Source organism: Triturus cristatus, chromosome 1_1 (genome assembly GCF_964204655.1).
Source record: "Triturus cristatus chromosome 1_1, aTriCri1.1, whole genome shotgun sequence".
NCBI lineage: Eukaryota > Metazoa > Chordata > Amphibia > Caudata > Salamandridae > Triturus > Triturus cristatus.
The window spans coordinates 561,452,793-561,473,484 of NC_140579.1; positions in this window are offsets into that span (position 1 = coordinate 561,452,793).

Here is a 20,692-nt window from a genome sequence, read left to right on the forward strand (position 1 = left end):
CGTACCACGCGTACCCCTACTTCACCACTCCAATGGTGGTATGGGCCGTACTCACGCTCTGAGGGCATGGGTATGGCATGTACCACGCGTACCCCTACATCACCACTCCAATGGTGGTACGGGCCGTACCCACGCCCTCAGAGCGTGGCTACGGCCCGTAACACCATTGGAGTGGTGATGTAGGGGTACGCGTGGTACGGGCCGTACTGACGCTCTGAGGGCGTGGTTACGGCCCGTACCACCATTGTAGTGGTGACGGGTACACGTACGCGGGGATTGGTGGACACGCCCCCCAAAGTGACCAGACCCTGGAGGTAATGTAAGGACAGTATATGGTATTTAACAAATTTGGTGGAGGTTATGTTTCCTGCCCCTCGCCCCCCCTTTGCCCCTGGGTGTTGTGCTGACCTTCTGCGGCATGCGCGCCAGTTTCGGTACACCAGGTCGTAGGCTAGGAGGGCCGAGATGACACATAGGATGGGGTCCATGGCTGTCCGTCGCATCCCGCAGCTCCTTCTTCGCTTCGTCCTCACTTTCCCGGGAGTTTTTGGCTGCCGTAAAAAATGATCCGTGCGGAGTGACGTAGGCACGAATCGTACTTGCTGGTCCGTAGAACTCTGCCTGACTCCGTCCGGACGTCACGTACACGATGTCCCGGATCGGAATTGTGGGTATTTTTTCGTCGCACGTAGTTTTTTACGATTCGTACGGAAATGGTATTTCTGTACGAATCGTACTTGCTGGTTTGTAAGGAGGATTTCCCGGGTACGAGTAGTATGGAGAATACGCTCCGTACGACCATTCGTACCCGGGTTTTACAGGATCGGAATCAGCACCAAAATGTTATCCCCTTACAAATACCCATATGTGTGTGTATTTATCTAGCAGAAGCAACACTCAGAGCGGTTTATACTTACTAAATAAAGCACAAATTACAAATACATCACTTAAAGCAACATATAACATATAATATTCTAATTTTCTACTATTAATATGCGTACACTAGTTAATTCACAATTAATATAGCCATGCAAAATGCAATTCCCACGTGTAATTCTCTTGTTAATATAGTTGATGAGTTATCACCTCAGACAGATTAATAATATTACAATTAATTGATTATTCTGATTAATATAAACATGCAGAATGGGGGGGTATACAACATTTTGTACTACCCGCTCCAGCAATCCCCCCTTTGGTGATTATATCACCACATTAACATAACATTTTATATTCTTTTTATTTAATTTCGAATTGATTTCTTGTTTCATTCATATTTCAGTTTCCCCTGTTTCTTCTCTTTTTGCAGTTTTATACATGCTATCCTTTAATTCTTCCAGTTCTATTTCTTCAATTTCTCTTTCTTGTTTCTTAGCCCTTCTCCTTAGGTTCTCTCTTTTTATTCTTTTCTGATTTTTATTCTTTCTACAACAAATACAACCTAGTCTAATTATTAATACTAAGGAAATCACACAAGTTAATGGAAATAATATCTTACCGATAAATGTACTACCTAGTTTTACTACAAAGTCTTTAATAGCTGTTATTTTCTTACCGATCTTCTCCCAAACACCTTCAACCTCCAGTGGTACAATGTCGTCATGCAATTCTGTAATATTCTTAATATACATTTTCAAATCTTTACTTTCGTCAGGAATGTAAGTACAACAATGGTGAACCTTCAGCATTCCACGGACTCCACCCTCTTTTGCCAATAAAATATCAAGGGCAAGTCGATTTTGCATTACCATAGCACGCATGGCAACCATTGCAGTATTTACCAATAAGAATCCTCCAGCGGTGCTTGTTGACAAGCGATCCACTACTGTTGAAAGTTTTCGAATTTTGTTCACATTCAGAGATATTCCCACTGCGGGTATCAGTGCTCCAAAAATGTCACCTACAATTTCAGCCCAAGATTCTCTCTTACTACGTGCTAAATGATTACCAAAACTATGTACACCATCTTCTCCTCTATCCATGTGAAAAATATTTGGAAAAACCAGGCCAACATAAGATGTGCCATACCAATGGTCTGGCAAACGGTAATATGCCCTGTTCCCACAAATGAAATACAGTCCTGGAAAGACTGGATCTCTTCTACCTTTAAATCCCCATCCTCCCATGATCCGGTATGTATCATGACAATCACTATTCCCTAGAAAATAATTGTCATATGCCGTCTGATTCCTTCTTATACACAATTTCCCTTTCTGAGGCCAATCTAAAGCCATAGTTGGACTTGATTCTCCTCTTAAATGTTTTTCCATTTCTATATCCCAAACCATTTTCTCCACTTTCCCGTCTGAAACCTTCCTTTGCATTTTCGATCTCCTTTCTTCAACCATATCCAAAAATGTCTTCTCCTCTTTCTTTAAACTGCAAGTCAAGTTATTTCTAAATATATATTCTAACGTTAGTTCATTTGTCTCTAAGAAAAATTCACCTAATACTTTTGCAGGTTTTACTTTGTTTAGCTTGTTAATTGCTGGTACTTGTGAAAATATAGTATCTACATCTGAAAAATAATACTCTAATTTACCTGCTTGATCATATAAACTAGCTATTACACTACATGTTATTCCATATTTTACAGGAAGGTGATAAGTCACTCCTTCAGATACAGATGCAGGTAATTGCATACAAACGTAGCAATCCCTTACGTCCATTGTTTTTACATATTCATACAACAATTTTGAAAACACATTGTTAGAAAAATCTGTTATTGACCTGTTTGTATGTAAATAGTTTTTATCTATTTTAGTTGGAACTACCTTCTGAACTTTCCCTATATTAGTTATGTTATCACTATGTCCTTCTAATGTATCTACAGTAACTTTAAATGAAATTAGTAGAGCAAGAATACTCCAAAGAAGCATTAATAATCCTGTACAACAACAACACATTTTGCACCATCTTCTAAGAAAGGTACATCTACTTTTGCTACTTTCTATGTTTGCCATCTTTCTAAAATGAGCCATGTCTTTTGACTTAGCCTCTTCTACTTCACAACTAGTTTCTAACCCTAAGCACCTACGTGGTTCTACCAGTTTTTGTCTTTTTCAGTATTTTATTATTTTTCCATCAGTAATATTCTTTTCTCATTCAGCTTGGCATCTCATCATCTTTCACCTTCCCTTCATTTTCAACATACAGGTTGTCCTGAATATCCGCTTCTTCTCCAATATCGGACAAGATAACTCTCAGGATTTCCGATTCTTCGTCTTCCTCAACCACTTCCGGGACAACCACCTCTGGATTTCCTTGGCTATCCGCCTCTTCCTTCACTTCAGGCAGGGCCACATATGTCCATTCCGGTGATTTATACTTCTGGTTAGGTTTTCTTGTTCTTTTACTTTCTTTCACTACTGTCTGTTCTTCTTCTTTCGATTTTTCCTGACTCGTTACTTCATTCACCTGTTCAGCTCTTGGCGAATTTACACGTGTCAGCCGATATCTCAGTCTTTTTATTTTGTTTGGCCACACCTCATCTTTGGCCGCTTTTTTCAATTTACTCCCTTTATCATTCTTTTCAGTTCTCCAAGCTCTCTTTCTCAGAACTCACATTCTGGTATTTCATCTTTGCTTTCCTCAGATTCTGTTTCAACTTGCTTTTTACCTTCAACGAGTTCTTTTTCCACCTCTTTTGTTTTCCCAACTTCTGTCTCTCCTCGAATCTCCGTCACGCAATCTTCCTGCTGACTACTTGTCCCTGCTTCTAACTGGATGTTGGAGTTCCCTACACCTCCTCGGGGGTCTTCCGCAATAATCTTTCGCCCTCTCTCTGTATCTGGCACCTGTCCATCTAAAGGTGTGGTTTCGGGTGGAATTTCTCTCAATCTTTCATCTGGTACTTCCTTCTCACAGATTTCTTTTATTGTTTCTCTATTGTTCTTTTCTTTGTTCTTCCTTTGTTCTTTCTTGGATGTATGGGCTCTTTGTTCTGTTTCTGAATCTGAACTGGATTCAGAAATCTGCAATCTTTTCTTTAAGGAGTTACTTCTGGGGACCAGAGTTAACCTTGAATCTGTCTCCCCCTTTCAGAGTTTTCTCCTTCTTTATCTTTTGGCTCTCCGTCATCTGACTCAGTACTGGATTCTGATTCATCAAAATACTCCTTTTCTTTACAGTGAACTGGATTTGGAATTCTCAAAGTATGACTTGCATGGATCCAGTTCTTCAATCCAGCACACTTCACAGCTGTTGTTGTAGTCAAGATGACTTGCCTTGGTTTTCCCCACCTGGGAACCAAACAGTTTCTTCTTCTGTGTACGTCTATCCTTACCCAGTCCCCTGGGCTTAGATCATGAGCTGGCTTCTTTTCAAGAGTGGTGGCATCCGCTCCAACCTGATGAAACACAGAATGAACTGCGTCAGCCAGGCTTTTACAGTACTCCAATACCATGTCATCAGTTATTGTCATCAGCTTGTTGACTGGTATAAATACATGTCTCATTGCGCGTCCCATGAGGATCTCATGAGGACTCAAACCAGTAGTTCTGTCTGGAATTGATCTAATAGTCATGAGTACTAGAGGCAAGACATCGGGCCATTTCATACCTGTGGCTAAACACATTTTCCCTATTCTGTTTTTGATAGTACCATTCATTTGTTCTACTACACCAGAAGCCTATGGTCGGTAGGCACAATGCAGTTCTTGTCGTACATTCAATGCTTCACAAATCAGTTTTATTATCTCATTATGAAAATGTTCTCCTCTGTCTGATTCAATTGTTATTGGGAACCCAAACCTAGGTATAAATTCCCTCAACAATAATTTTGCCACTGTCATTCCATCATTTCTTCTTGTTGGGAACGCCTCTACCAACCTAGAGAATAGGCATACCATTACCAAAACATACCTCAATCTGTTACAAGGAGGCATCTCAATGAAATCTACTTGCATTCTGGTAAAAGGCCCTCCCTCTCGGCCTATTGTTCCTAGACTCACCACTGTCTTTCTTCCTGGATTGTATTGGTGACAAATTAGACATCTTTGACAGATGCTTTCCGCCACAAGCCTGAACTTGGCATTATACCAAGTTTGTTTAAAGGACCGAATCATGGCGTCTCTCCCTATATGTCCCTGTCCATGATACATCCGTGCCATGGCAGACATCATGCTATCAGGCATTACTGGTCTTCCATCTCGATAGACCCATACATGATCTTTTTCTCTTGGTGCACATCCTGCTTTTACCCACTGTTTTACCTCTTCCTCTCCGGCTTCTTCCTGCAATTGTCTTACCTCATCCCATGTTCCCACAGTGTTAGTAAACATTGGGAAACAAGAAACCAATTCTCTTTCCTTTGCCCGATTGATTGAATTCTGATTTCGTGCACAATATTGTGCCATGTCATTGGCAAATTTATTTCCAGTGGCAATATAATCACCACTGCGACTATGAGCAGCACATTTTACCACAGCTAATTGCCTGGGCAGCTGCATTGCCTCAGGCAACCTTCCAACCACCTCAGCATTCTTGATGGGAGTCCCACTTGAGGTCAGGAAACCTCTTTGCAGCCAAATTTGGCCGAAATCATGGACCACCCCGTAGCCATACTGGCTATCAGTTATCACAGTCACTCTCACACTTTTCCCAATCTTACATGCTCTGGTCAGGGCGATAAGTTCAGCTACTTGGGCCGACCTTACTCCTTTCAAATAGGATGCTTCCATCACTGCTGCAACTATACATACTGCATATGCTGCACTTAGCACTCCATCATCTGTTCGCAAACAGGATCCATCAACAAACATGACATAATCACTTTCTGGTAAAGGGTCATCTTTTATGTCAGGCCTTGGTTTTGTACAAAAATCAAGTACATCCAAACAATCATGATCTGCTTCATCTCTTACCTCTACATGCTCCACATCAGGCAACAATGTTGAAGGATTCACATTCACGCATCTCACAAGACTCACATTTGTTGCGGCCAAAATGACCTTTTCGTACTTAGTCAGTCGGCTGTGCGTCAGATACTGAGTACGACTCCTTGTTAAAAGAATCGCCACATAATGAGGCACAAACACTTTCACAGGATACCCCATCACAATTCCTTCACTCTGTTCCAAACTTCGACATGTAGCAGCTACTGCTTTCAGACACCCAGGAAGGGCTACAGCTACTGGGTCCAACATGGATGAAAAATATGCAATTGGTTTCCTCAGTTTTCCATGCTTCTGTAATAGAACAGAGAGTGCACATCCATTTCTCTCGCTGCAATACAACTCAAACTCCTTATCATAATCAGGCATATCCAATGCAGGCGCTTCACACAATCCTTCTCTCAATTTCTTGAATGCTGCCAACTCTTCTTTGTTCAAATCAATTGGATCTCTCACATCACTTCTTGTCAGTCGTACCAAAGGTTTTGCAATCAAGGAAAAAATTCCTATCCATTGACGACAATATCCAACCATTCCCAGGAACATTCTCACTTCTCTTTGGGTCATTGGTGGACTCATTCTTTTTATGATCCTGATTCTATCTATGGTTATTTTCCTGTGTTCTTTCTCAATGCTGTGTCCCAAATATTGGACTCCTCTTTTACAAAATTGTAGTTTTGATGGTGACACTTTCAGCCCTCCATCTGCCAAATGATTTAACAAAGCAACCGTGTCTACCTCACAAGCTTCACGAGTTTTTGATGCCACAAGTAGGTCATCGATATACTGGACTAGTACTGAATTTTCAGGCATTTCCAGACTCTCCAAAGACTTTTTCAATAGCTGATTAAATATTGAGGGGCTTTCTGTATACCCCTGTGGAATTCGGCACCACGCCAAAATACGCTCGCCGAAACGAAATGCAAAGATTTGCTGGCTGTCATGGTGTAATGGGATGGAAAAGAATGCATGACACAAATCAATCACTGTGTACCATTCTGCGTCATGAGGAATCTGATATAAAATCACAGATGGATTCGGTACAATGGGACAACATAGTACAACAATTTTGTTTATCTTTCTCAGATCTTGCACTATTCTGAACTTCCCACTAGGCGTTTTCAGTCCCATTATCGGTGCGTTACATGGGCTACTCATTATTTCTCTCAAAATTCCTTGCCTTATCATTTTCTCAATCACCGGAGTCAATTTATATTGTGGAACATTTGGATAACTTACTCCTTCTTTTACAGTTATTTTTACTGTATCTATATTCCTCATCAATCCTACATCTTCTCCTGTGAAGTCCCAAACTTCTGCTTTTACTGATTGTTTCAATTCTTTTGGTAGTTCGTCAGGATTGAATACAGCATAGGCTCCTGTAATCTCTTTTTCTTTATTTGCCAATGTCATCTTATATAACACATCATCATCAGGTGTTTCAAAGGCTATTCCATCTGGGGTACAAAATATAGTGCAATTCATCTTGCACAATAAATCGCTACCTAACAAGTTCACAGGACTAGTGTCACACACTACGAATCTGTGCATTTCAGAAAATTTCCCTATACTAACTTTAACTGGTTCTGTAAGGTAAGTTTTAATCTGTCTGTTGGAGACCCCGACTACTTGGATCGTTTCATCCGAGAGAGGAAGATTCTTAACATCAGCTGATCTAACAGTTGATCGAGTAGCACCAGTATCAACTAGGAAAGTAATATTTTCATTATTAACTTTTCCATCTACAAATGGGCCTGTCTGGTCTACTTCTAGAGTTGCGCCAAGTACGCACTCTTCTTCCTCCCTTCGGCACCGTCAATAACCCTCTTCTGAATCGCTTTCATCGCGTTGCAGCCAATACTGCGAAGCAGCGCTAGCGCGTTGCGGCTTATTTACCTGTTCTTCGTTGTAGAATCCATTCTCCTTACTATACTTCTGGCAATTTTTGTTCTGTGGAAAAGGTGGTTTTGGCACCTGATTCTGTTGTGTTACACCCTGCTGTTGTCGTTGCTGTTGACCACTCACCTCATTCTGCACCTGTGGATTCAATGATGGATTTTCATCATTAGTGCTTGGTGGAAATTTACACTCGGATTTCCAATGCCCTATCCTACCGCAGTTATGACATGGAAACTTCTTCTTAGCTTCCTCAATATTCCCTTTATTTTTCCCAGGATTAAATCTTTGTTTTGACCCTGCTTGTTCCACTAATTGTGCTTCTTGTCTCTCTGCTACTTGTACCTGTGCCCACATTGCCTTCTCTTTCAGTTTTCGCTGTTTCGCTTCAATTTCATCACTAAAATATTTAGCATGTCTCAATACTTCCTCTATTTTCTTATTTTGCCAATCTACCGTATGCTGTTTTATCATTTCACTAATTTCTGGACGAAGACCATATACAAACCTGTATACGAAATGACTCAAATCCTTGTCACTCAAATTCTCATCTCCACTGAATTGTTTAAAGGCTAAAATTAACCTCTCATAATAGGCATGTACTGATTCTTTGCTTTCTTGATGTGTTCTGTCAATTTTCACCCAATCCGTCTCCTTAGGGGGTACTTTGTTCTTCAAAAATGCCATAACCTGTTCGTATTTCTTCATTACCTCAGGGTCTGGAGCTCCTGTCTTAGGATCCCTTGGGTATTCCTGTGTTGGCCAATCTATTACTATTTTGCATTCTGTCCATAAATCGGCTGGTACAATTATATCAAACAGGCTATTCAAATAAATCCACAATACTTTGGATAATTTCACAAATCTATCTACCTGTATACACCACTCGACTGGCTTTTCATGCAGTCGAGGGAAGTCATTCGTAAATGACAAAATATCCTGTCTAGTCCATGGGACATGCACATATCCTCCTCCTGGAATCTCTCTCATAGGGTATTCTGTCACAACCTTCTCTTTTTCTCTCAAAGGATAGGCTGAAAATGTTTTGTCTGAAACTTCGTCTCGCTTACGATACCATCTGCTCTTCCATTTGGTCACATCTCCCCATTTTCTCAACAAAATAATTATATCCTTAATCTGACCTATTCGTCCTGTGGTATTCATGTTTTCAATGTCTTTTTCAGTGAAATCTACTCGATAGGGTTTCTGTAAGGCTTTTACCTTTTCAATATCAATGCCCATTTCATTTGCCACTTCTCCTAATCTTTCATGAAGATTTTTCGCTCTCCATGTTACGCTTTTGCACAGAAATAACAATTTCTCATCTTGGTACCTTTTAAACTTCTCTGTCGGGATAGTACCTACTATTAATTCTTCCAATACCATTCGTAATTTTGCTACATCTATTGACTGAGATTCCTTATCTTTCTTTTGCAAACTTCTCAACCATTCACTCAACTCTTCTGTAGACGGTCCTACTGGCTTCTCTATATTACTTTGTCCAAAATCTTTTTGTGTTTGTGACATGGTCTCTATAATCGTCATACGTTTTTCTGCACAGTTCTGACCTACAAATGGATTATTTGAAAAATTCGATTCAATCATACTCATTGTCTGTCTCCATGGATTCTCACTCTGACTCACTCTTGGTTGTTCAACCAATTTATTACTTTTATAAGGGACTGTCAAACAATGTTCACTGTCTTTTTGCTTGTCAAAAATAGGCATTACTGGACCTATCGTTACTGGTACAGTTACCGCTTCCAGATTCTTAGTCAATTCTCTTATTTTCTCGGTTAATTCTAGAGTCGTTTTTGCTAGTTCTGCTGAATTTTCTCCATCCAATTTTCCTCCAGATTTCTTTTCTACCTCTCTAATAGGATTATTTCCTCCCAAATCTTGGAACTCTGGTTCTGATTTTATGATTCGTACTGTTTCTTTCATTGGGGCACTTGGAGTTAATATTTCTGGTTCTGGTCGGTATGGTGGTGGATTCTTATAGAACATATCATCAAGAACATCATCCTCTGACTCATTCCCTCCATACCCTTTCGTCTCCACATTATGCCTCTTTTCTACACACTTTCGTCCTTCATTCTCTCCTGCAGTTCTTACGGGAAACAAACCCTCAGTCATACTCGCATTCCGCCACCTTCTCATTCGATCATCATGCGTCTCATGTCCGTACGATCTGCCAAACAAGTACCTCTATCCTCTACCATTTCTCTGTCTTTCTCGGTCATGCATTTCGTCTTCCCACTCCGTCAATGCCTCAAATTGAGTCGGTCTAAACTCATCATTTTCTCTCTCAAATTTCTCAAAACAGCCAAATTAAATGAACCATGTTCTGGAAAAGCTAACACTCCGTCCTCCTTTGTATACTTAACCCAGTTGTCTAACCAAATACAGGTGTGATATCTATATTTTGCAATCATTAAAGATGCAGGGGTTTTCGGTGGAGGAAGTAACTGTCCTTCCCTAGTTTTGACCGGTTTGTCCTTCTTAAACCACTCCTTAATTTTTCCAAACCATGACTTTTTCTCTTTTTCTGGTGGATCGTAATACATTTCCTTTCTTTTCGTATCTTACTAGTTTCTCCCTACAACTGTACCACTATTCTCACGAGAATTCCGTCTTTCCCGAGAGCAGCGCTTACCTCTGCCCTACTACGTAATCATTACTTCCGTTGATAAAGTAGCACATCCCTCTACTTCACCCTTCTAACAAGCATTAGCTAAGTGTTTCTCTAGTATTTAAGACACATATTTGGAGACCCAATGCTCCTGAGAAATAAACCCAGAGTTTCGTAATTAACCCAAATGCTATTTCGTTCACGCACTTTCACACAAGAAAAATGTAGTACATTGACACAGAATCCTGTCTTTCCCGAGAACAGCTAACAGTCTGTTGTACTACAGAATTATAACACACGTTAACAAAGCAGCGCTTACCTCTCCTTTGTCCTTCTAACAAGCTCAGGGAGTGCCTATTACCTTTCCAGTGATAAGCATTATCGGAATGTCAGTTGGATCCCTGGTACCTAAGACCAGAATTTCACAGGTAACCTTTGCTATCATACACACTTCTCTCACACAGAAAATGTCTCTAATGGCAACACACGACGATGTCACCGAATCGAACCCAGACAATGCGTCGTGCAACTCCAATCGTCACAAGTTTTCTCCTGTGTACCTACAGGATAACAACCATTCCGTCTTTCCCGAGAACAGCGCTTACCTCTGCTCTACTACGGAACTGTTACAAACTTCTGACTTCCTACATCCCAGAAGTCGTGCAAACATAAAACTCAACACGATTCAACATAGAGTGTTAGTACATAAATCAATATCAATAACCAATAATCAATAAGCTATTTACAAGCAATAATCACCAAACCAAAACAATAAAAACCATCGTCTTACTACCAGAAAACTGATGCAGCGCGGAACGTCAAATTCCCCCTTCGGTACAGACCAACTACCTCGTCATCCAATTTACTCACATACATTCATTGGTGGGGCCCATAACACCAATATACTTACACTCGGTTGACCTGTTTTCTGAGGGAAAATACGTTTCTCAACACTGATATGAGAGGAATACCTTTACATTACACTAAACACATTGACATTTAAACCTAAGATATCCCTCCCATACAGAGATAGATCATTTAGTTGAATTGGTAATTGATGATTTACTCGTCTACCTTTGCTCCATTACTTTTCTCTTAATCTTCTTCTTCAAATAATCAATAACACGTTTGTCAATTAATCAATTCATCTTTATCTAAGAAATATTGAAAGAAATGTTAGAAATCATCATTAGCATTTCAGAGCATCATATTTACCTATTCTGGCTAAAGTCGTCCTCTAAGTCAGTCAGTCAAAGAGAATTTATTCAGCAAAGTTAGGCCGCAATTCAATCTGTCATAGATTCAGGATAACAGCTGTCCAGCAGTGTCACCGTCCTCTCCGTCAGCATAACGTTAGGAAATCAAGTTCGTCAAACAAGAGCGAGCTTTTTTAGTTCAATTCCCTACCTACTTTTATAATGAAAATAATAACAAAAATGTAACAAGATTGGGTTTAGAGAGTTCTCATTGGTCAATTTCGACTTGTGATAAACAGTTCTCAGGGTGTTGAATGATGAAGTCATCAAACTTGCTTGTTCCGGTTTTTAAATTGAGCATGGTCTCTTAGTCTTGGACGGGTTCCCAGAAGGACCTTGGGGGGTACATGTTCTCCCGGGGTCAGGTCCAGGCCACTGTTGCTGGCGGTGACGCATGCGCACTTCACCCAGATCCTCGTGTTGTTAAGGCAGTCACGTTTAACGTCTCGTTCAGCTCTCTTGTATAGGCCGAAATGGTCAACTTAAGCAAAAGAAACACAAAAATGTAATTAAAAGATGGAAATGTCTAATAAAATGTTATCCCCTTACTAATACCCATATGTGTGTGTATTTATCTAGCAGAAGCAACACTCAGAGCGGTTTATACTTACTAAATAAAGCACAAATTACAAATACATCACTTAAAGCAACATATAACATATAATATTCTAATTTTCTACTATTAATATGCGTACACTAGTTAATTCACAATTAATATAGCCCTGCAAAGTGCAATCCCCACGTGTAATTCTCTTGTTAATATAGTTGGTGAGTTATCACTTCAGACAGATTAATAATATTACAATTAATTGATTACTCGGATTAATATAAACATGCAGAATGGGGGGGTATGCAACATTTTGTACTACCCGCTCCAGCACCAACACCACCAGCAACACCACCCAAGGGGTCCCAGGGTCACCTATGCGTACCGCCGCTAGTCCTGCCCGTGTGGCAAGGGGTGCTGGGAGGGGTGGGAGGCACAGGACTGCATGATGACCCCCAACTGGCACGCATCATAGATGCGTACCAGGATAGCACCGGAGGATTTGGCCAGGTAGTGGGGATCCTCAAGGACTTGCAACAGGAGCAAGTCGCCCACCATGCCCGCATGGAGGCAAAGTGGGATGCCCTTACTGCGGTGCATCGGGACATACTACAATGCCTCCGCCAGATCAACACCAACCTGTCCCTACCCCCCTGTGTGCCCACAACATCTGTCGCAACACCATCTGCCAGCGCCACAGGGAGGGAGGAGGACTCTGGCGGAGAGTCCCCTGCACCGCAGAGGCCTGCACATGAGGATCCCCCCCCCACGGAGAAGAGGGGTCGTCCGAAGAAGGACATGTGAGAGGCAGATGTCCCAGCACATTCCCCAGGGCCTCTAAACCTGTTCTGGACAATGTTCTTTGTGCGCAACCCCTTCACCTTGTCCAATCGCACACAACTCGCCCACATGACATGGGGGGTTCATGTTGGGCCAATGTATCAGATAATTGTGGACTTTACTCTGGACATTTCATCTACCAGCACGTTCAACTCAAATGTGAACTTTGGATTCCCAAACCACTGTACAGCACCCAACATCCTGTGCACCTCACTCACACATGTCTGTAAATAAATTCACCAGTACACCATACTTGCCTCTGTTGTGATTCAAACTTGTCATGTTCAGGGCGAAGTCGATCTGCTACACAACACAGTGCATGCCAAATACTGCAACAATGTGACCAATGTAAGGTCAGTCATGGGGATGTGACACATGTGAGGGAGACACACCACTTTGGCAACACAAAACATACTCACCATGGCCATGTGACTCATCACACACAATGATGTTGACCTGAAACACATTGGCATGCACAGACACAACACCAAGCACAATCAGTGGTAACAAGTCCACAGGTGAGGTAAGCAGATATCACTCAGATGTGGGAAGACATACAACGCACATAACAAAGCATAGCACAGGTTCATTACACACCAGCAACACGTTTATTCCACAATAGTTGCACGGTAATTCTACGTAACAGTGGACACATGCTCACAATGTTTTGGAGAATTGAAGTCTAAGAATGTGTGGTACATCAGTTCTCAACTTCCACACTGGTGTTGGCTTCTGGGTGTTGGGGGTCAGTGTTGACCACACAGCAGGCAAAGAACCCTGGGAAGGACAGACAAGATACAGTCAAAAGCACAGACGAACAGGAGAGAAATGCAATACACATGCACAAAACATGTTGCAAAACACCTACACAAACACTAGTTAGCAGTACTACCCTATTGTGGAGTACACACCACCTGAATGAACACATCACAGCACTCATCCAGTCAAGTGGCACACAGACACACTCAGACAGCAACAGAGCTGGCTCAACACATTCCTGGAAACTCACTTTCAGGTGAAGAAGTTGTTGATGAGCTGGGAGCGGACGTCAACATCATCTTCATCATCACTGGCATCCTGGCCCAGGCCGGGATCCTCCACAGGTGCCGGAAGTTGGTCGTTGTCATCCTCATCCAGCATGAGAGGCACCTCCTTCCGCACCGCCATGTTGTGTAGCATGCAGCAGACCAGTATTATTTTGCACACCTTTGCAGGCTCATATGGGAGGGCCAAAGTCCGATTGGCCGCACTCTGCTAGTCCTACCAGCGTGTTACCCCAAAGAATTGTGGTCCATGAAGTAGCGTCGGCGGGTACGCCTATGCCAAAAGTTTAAAATGAAAATAAGTGTTGCGTTAGCCATCCCTGGACACGTGTTTCGAGGTAGTTGCCTCTCGTCAGCAGGGAGTAGGTATGTGTGTAGGGTTGCTGCGTAGGCTGCCAAAAAATATTCTCAGGTAAAGTACCGCTCAAGGCGCGCAGGTGCGTAGCCATAGGCTCGTCAGCCCCACCGGCTCAAGGGAGCATGAATGTAAACAAAAGTCCGATTGGCCGCACTCTGCTAGTCCTACCAGCGTGTTACCCCAAAGAATTGTGGTCCATGAAGTAGCGTCGGCGGGTACGCCTATGCCAAAAGTTTAAAATGAAAATAAGTGTTGCGTTAGCCATCCCTGGACACGTGTTTCGAGGTAGTTGCCTCTCGTCAGCAGGGAGTAGGTATGTGTGTAGGGTTGCTGCGTAGGCTGCCAAAAAATATTCTCAGGTAAAGTACCGCTCAAGGCGCGCAGGTGCGTAGCCATGGGCTCGTCAGCCCCACCGGCTCAAGGGAGCATGAATGTAAACAAAAGTCCGATTGGCCGCACTCTGCTAGTCCTACCAGCGTGTTACCCCAAAGAATTGTGGTCCATGAAGTAGCGTCGGCGGGTACGCCTATGCCAAAAGTTTAAAATGAAAATAAGTGTTGCGTTAGCCATCCCTGGACACGTGTTTCGAGGTAGTTGCCTCTCGTCAGCAGGGAGTAGGTATGTGTGTAGGGTTGCTGCGTAGGCTGCCAAAAAATATTCTCAGGTAAAGTACCGCTCAAGGCGCGCAGGTGCGTAGCCATGGGCTCGTCAGCCCCACCGGCTCAAGGGAGCATGAATGTAAACAAAAGTCCGATTGGCCGCACTCTGCTAGTCCTACCAGCGTGTTACCCCAAAGAATTGTGGTCCATGAAGTAGCGTCGGCGGGTACGCCTATGCCAAAAGTTTAAAATGAAAATAAGTGTTGCGTTAGCCATCCCTGGACACGTGTTTCGAGGTAGTTGCCTCTCGTCAGCAGGGAGTAGGTATGTGTGTAGGGTTGCTGCGTAGGCTGCCAAAAAATATTCTCAGGTAAAGTACCGCTCAAGGCGCGCAGGTGCGTAGCCATGGGCTCGTCAGCCCCACCGGCTCAAGGGAGCATGAATGTAAACAAAAGTCCGATTGGCCGCACTCTGCTAGTCCTACCAGCGTGTTACCCCAAAGAATTGTGGTCCATGAAGTAGCGTCGGCGGGTACATATGGGAGGGCCCCTCCGGTCTTGTCCAGGCAACGAAAGCTGCTTTTCAGGAGGCCAAATGTCCGCTCAATCACCCTCCTGATCCGACCATGTGCCTCATTGTAGCGCAGCTCGGCTGGTGTCACAGGGTTCCTGAGGGGTGTCAGCAACCACGGCATTTTGGGGTATCCGGAGTCACCTACACACACAAAAATGAACAAGTAGATGAGTTTGGTAGGAGTGTGGAATCCAACAATGACAAACACACACAATGAGAAACAGTCAGTACACACCGACAAGACAGGCATGCTGAGCTGGCATCTGTGACATCAGCGTTGCAATGTGACTACTCCTCATTATGTAGGCATCGTGCGCCGAACCAGGGAACCGTGCACACACATGTGTGATCAACATGTCAGCAAGACAGACCACCAAAGCATTGATAGAATGGTAGTGCTTCCTGTTACGGTATGCCTGCTCATGTGCCTGTGGTAGTATCAGGGCAACATATGTCCCATCAATGGATCCAATGACGTTTGGCATCCTCCCCAGTGTATAAAAGGCATCCTTAATTTCAGGGAGTTCATCTTGGCTTGAGAACTTGATATACAGGTCGAGGATTTGCAACATCCCCTCCAAGACATCGCGTAGCACCCGACTAAACATCGTTTGCGACATACCACCAGCAGTAGCCACAGTGTACTGGAAGGTACCAGTAGCAAAGATGTGCAGGGCTGCCATCACCTTCACCTCTGGGGTCAGTGCTGTAGGGTATGTCCGCCCAGGTAGCAGATGTGGCGCCAACTGCTCCGCCAACTCCTCAATCAGTGGTCTGGTGAAGCGGTACCGTCTGATGCAGTCGCGTTCCTGCATGGTTGCAAGGTCTGGGAACGGACGATGCACAGCTGGTGCCCTGCAGTACAGAGATGCACAAAGGAAGATTGTCAGTACATCCCCCCATGTGGCCATGACCATGATCACTCTCACATGCTAGTTCATGACATTACACAATGTACTGAGGTGTGTGCTGTTGGTCATGGACACATATGTCACCTACAAGACCACCACCTCACATCTCACTTCCACATGTCCACATGAGTCCCATGTAGTGCAATGGGCTAATCATCTGGCTGTGTCACCCAACCTATGTGCTGCTGTAACGTTAAAAAAAACCACCCCAGTGACTAATGAGGACTAATGAATGTCAAACATCACAGATTGGTGATAATGAAGATAAGACTGAAGAAGAAAAAACTACAACAGGACTTAGAAAGAAGTCAACATTCCAACCACCAGCCCAGAACACCTCATGTCAAGTACTAGCTTTTGAAGAAGCAGTACTCAACGAAATCAAGGGGATCAACTTCCAGAGTACCAAGGGTTTCCAAAACCTTACGAAAAATGAGCACACAGCTCTGCAAAGTTTGAAGAACGACCACGATCTCGTGATAAAACCCGCGGACAAAGGGGGGAGCAATTGTGATTATGGACCAGGAGATGTACCAAGAAGAGTGTAAAAGACTCCTCTCAGACACAGTTAGTTACGCCATACACAGAATTGATCCAACCACATCCCTCCTGACGAGAATCAAAAATATGGTAGAGGAGGCCCTCACCAATGATTGGATTACTAGACAGGAGGCGGGTTTCCTTTCTAATGAGGAACCTAGGATGCCTAGATTCTACACGCTCCCTAAGATCCACAAGAACCGGACCCCCCCACCCGGAAGACCCATCGTTTCCGGGAATGGATCAGTTCTGGAACCTCTTTCGCAGTTTTGCGATTGGTTCCTCAGACCAATTGTGAAAAAATCACATTCCTACCTTAGGGACACCAAGGATGTCCTTTGCCTTCTCCGAGACCTGGAAATATATCCTACAGAGAACCTTCTCATAACAATGGACATAGAGGCCTGTTGGACTTGGCCCTTCTGGCAGGTTCACCCCTGAACTTTTTTGCTTTTTACTGGTGACTTGGTGTGGTAATTTTTTGGTCTCTGCGCACTTTCCCTGTGTCCCAGGGTAAAGTGCGTGCGTGCTCTGAGTGCATGTGGTGAGATAGGCCTGCCCTCCCATAGGAATGCATGGGGAATGTATGTGTCCCTAGTAGTTCCTGATGCGTGGGGTGTGCAGGCCCGAGTTTGGTATGTGCGGACTCGTGGGAGTGAATGCTGCGCGATGATGTGTGCGGCGTGCATGTACCTAGTGTGGAAGTGCCACTTCTAGAGGTGGGCACTTCTGTGTGCAGTGTGTCTGTCGCGTGATTGGCTGGTCATGTCATGTGACGGGCTAGGGATTCCCCAGAGTCAGGATGAGTCACCCAGTGGTGAATGGGGAGATCAGCAGCTAGATGGGTGGGAGGAGTACACCTGGGTCCTGAATAGGACAGGGTTTTCCACACACAATGCTGGCTCCGCCCCCTGTGGTGCGACTGACGACCCTAGCCCTGCCAGTGAATAGGGTGAGGGGCTGAGCACATCAAGGGTGCTCCCCAACCAGCTGCGACTGGTTTTCCCCCTCACCCTGAACCCAGAACAAAGGGGTTTGCTGTATAAAAATGGGGCTGTGTCCCCACAGAAACTGTTCTCTGCCAGGATCTTACCTGAGGGGGGCTGCTGCTGTTGGACCAGAGGACCGCCACTTGGATTACCTCCCTGCCTGGAGGCCCAGTGAGCTGGCTCTGGGTCCAGCCTTGCCCCCCACCCCTGCCCTGCTGCATGCAGGGAAGAACTTTGCTGGACTTTGTGATTCTTTTCCCTAAAGCGCTGGGAGCGCTCTTTGTGTCCCTAAGCGCCTGGAAGCGCTTTTATTTTACATATAGCGCTAGGAGCGCTTCATCTGGTGCCCCAGCGCTTCTCGAGCGCTCCGTGTCGCCTCTGCAGGGCCAGGGAATCCCCGGCGTAGGGATTCCCCCTCTTGTTGCGGAGATTGTAGGCGGGAGCCCACCCCGCATTCCTACGGGTTGAAATCCCTAGCGGGTGCCCACCCCGCCAGGGACCTTGCCGCTTTTCGTGGAATTCACTTTACGGGTTCCCACCCCGTTTATTTCACTCACGTTACGGGTGCCCACCCCGCGACGTAAGCCTACCTCAAAAATCACCGCTGCGGCCCTGTTCGGCCGATCCGGAAGTCAGGCACTCCTGCCCGTGACGGGGGCGGAGCCTGCAGCCGGGCAGGAAGTAGCGCAAGCATCGTGACGGGCGCAGGGCTCCCGTGTGTCGGAGGGAAGTCCCGCGCCGGGACGAGGAACGCCGCACAAAGGAGGTACCAGCGGGAGCGGGCGGGTGCCTACCCCGCGCTCCCTCGACTTCAAAGGACTGCCCACCCAAGAGAGCCTCCGTGGGCGAGACCCGGTAAGTGGAGCTCTGGCCCGGGGGGGAGCAGTGCTTCTCGAGCCTAGGGAGGCTCAGGCGGCATCTTCTCCCACGTGAGCGGGGCCCATATTTCTGCAGAGCCCACGAGGCTCCAAAGAGGCGCATGGTTCTCGAGCCTGCGAGGCTCCAACGCGGCCCATAGTGTGTGCACGAGTCCCCGAGCGGGACTCCAACGGTTGGGGCACATTTGTTTTCAGAGCCACAGAGGCTCCAACGGGGCACATTTGTTTTCAGAGCCACAGAGGCTCCAACGGTGCACATTTGTTTACAGAGCCACAGAGGCTCTAACGGGGCACATTTGTTTATTGAGCCCACCAGGCTCCAACGTTTGGGGGCATTCTTGTTGGCAGAGCCCAGAGAGCCTCCAAGGTATGCCACATTTGTTGTAAAAGGCACAGTGGTGCCCTCGCTCACTTCTCCAGCTGCCCAGCACTTCGTGGGCAGCTGCAACGTGTAGGTTGTCCCTTGTGCGCGCTGGCTTGCGCAGCCTGCGCAGCCGTGCCCTGACTTTCCTGGACGCAGGGCGTCCTTGCCCCTACTAGGCCAGTTGGCCCAGGGACTGCCACAGGTGGGGGCTAATGTGAGTTTTTGCGCCATTGTACCTTTCCTGCACCTCTGAATGTGTTTATGCGTCATGTGCTTTGCTTTACACCTCTGAATGTTATGCATCATGTGTTTATGTGCTTAGACCCCTACAGGTATTGTGATACTTAGGTGGTTGTTTTCTCCTAGTACAGGTGGTGCTAGTGAGGTCCTGATTCCCGGCGCAATATTTTCCTAAGGTGGTTAGGGTTGCGTAGGTGGTACTTACCTGATACCAGTAGTTACTGGTTGTGTGCTACATATGTTATTTTGTACTACAGTATTATTCCTATGTTCTAAAAAGTGCTAATTCCTGACAGTGGTCCATGTGGCCCTGTCCCCTGTACATATAATCCCTTGTAAATTCTGCCCGTGCCTGTTGGCACATTGTAAAGTGTGTGTTTTTATCTAATGTGTTGTGTATAATACAAAGGCTATTTTTATAGAATACCTTGTGTGGAGTTTCCTTTGTGGTGGGCCTTGGGTGTTGTTGCTGGGTGCGCGCGCAAACGCTTTACACATCGCCTCAGGGATAAGCCTGTCTGCTCGTGCCAAGCTACCAAGGGGGTGAGCAGGGGTTATCTTTGGCGTGTAACTCCCCAGCCCTGACTAGAGTGGTGGTTTCTGTCTGGCTTTGGCGCAAGCCCTAGCCAACCAGAAATCCCATTTCTAACATTGGTGGCAGCGGTGGGATTTGGACTTGCGTTTGCGCTGTACCGCAGCAGCAACTGGCCGCACTACAAAACTCTGCATTTAGATAAATCACAGGGTATAGGGATTATTGTTCTGAAGGTTGCTTTTAAATGTAATTTCTTTGGAAATGTGTTTCTTGTGCACTGTGAGTTAGGTGTCCCTAGCTCGGGAGGGTAGATCATCCCCCTAGTGCATTGTGTTTCTGGATTCACCAGAGGGTGGGATCCAGTGGTGGCAGCGTAATAGTGTCCAGTACATTTGTCCCCCGCCCTGCGCCCAGAGTTGGTACCTGTGTCACGTGGTGGTCAGGTTGAGGAATCAGGGGTGGTAGAAACTGCCTTACCAGTCCGAGGGGAGGGTTGTGTGTGTGGATGAATGGTGTGTGGCACTAGGCAAGTGAGGGTGCCCACCCCGCGACGTAAGCCTACCTCAAAAATCACCACTGCGGCCCTGTTCGGCCGATC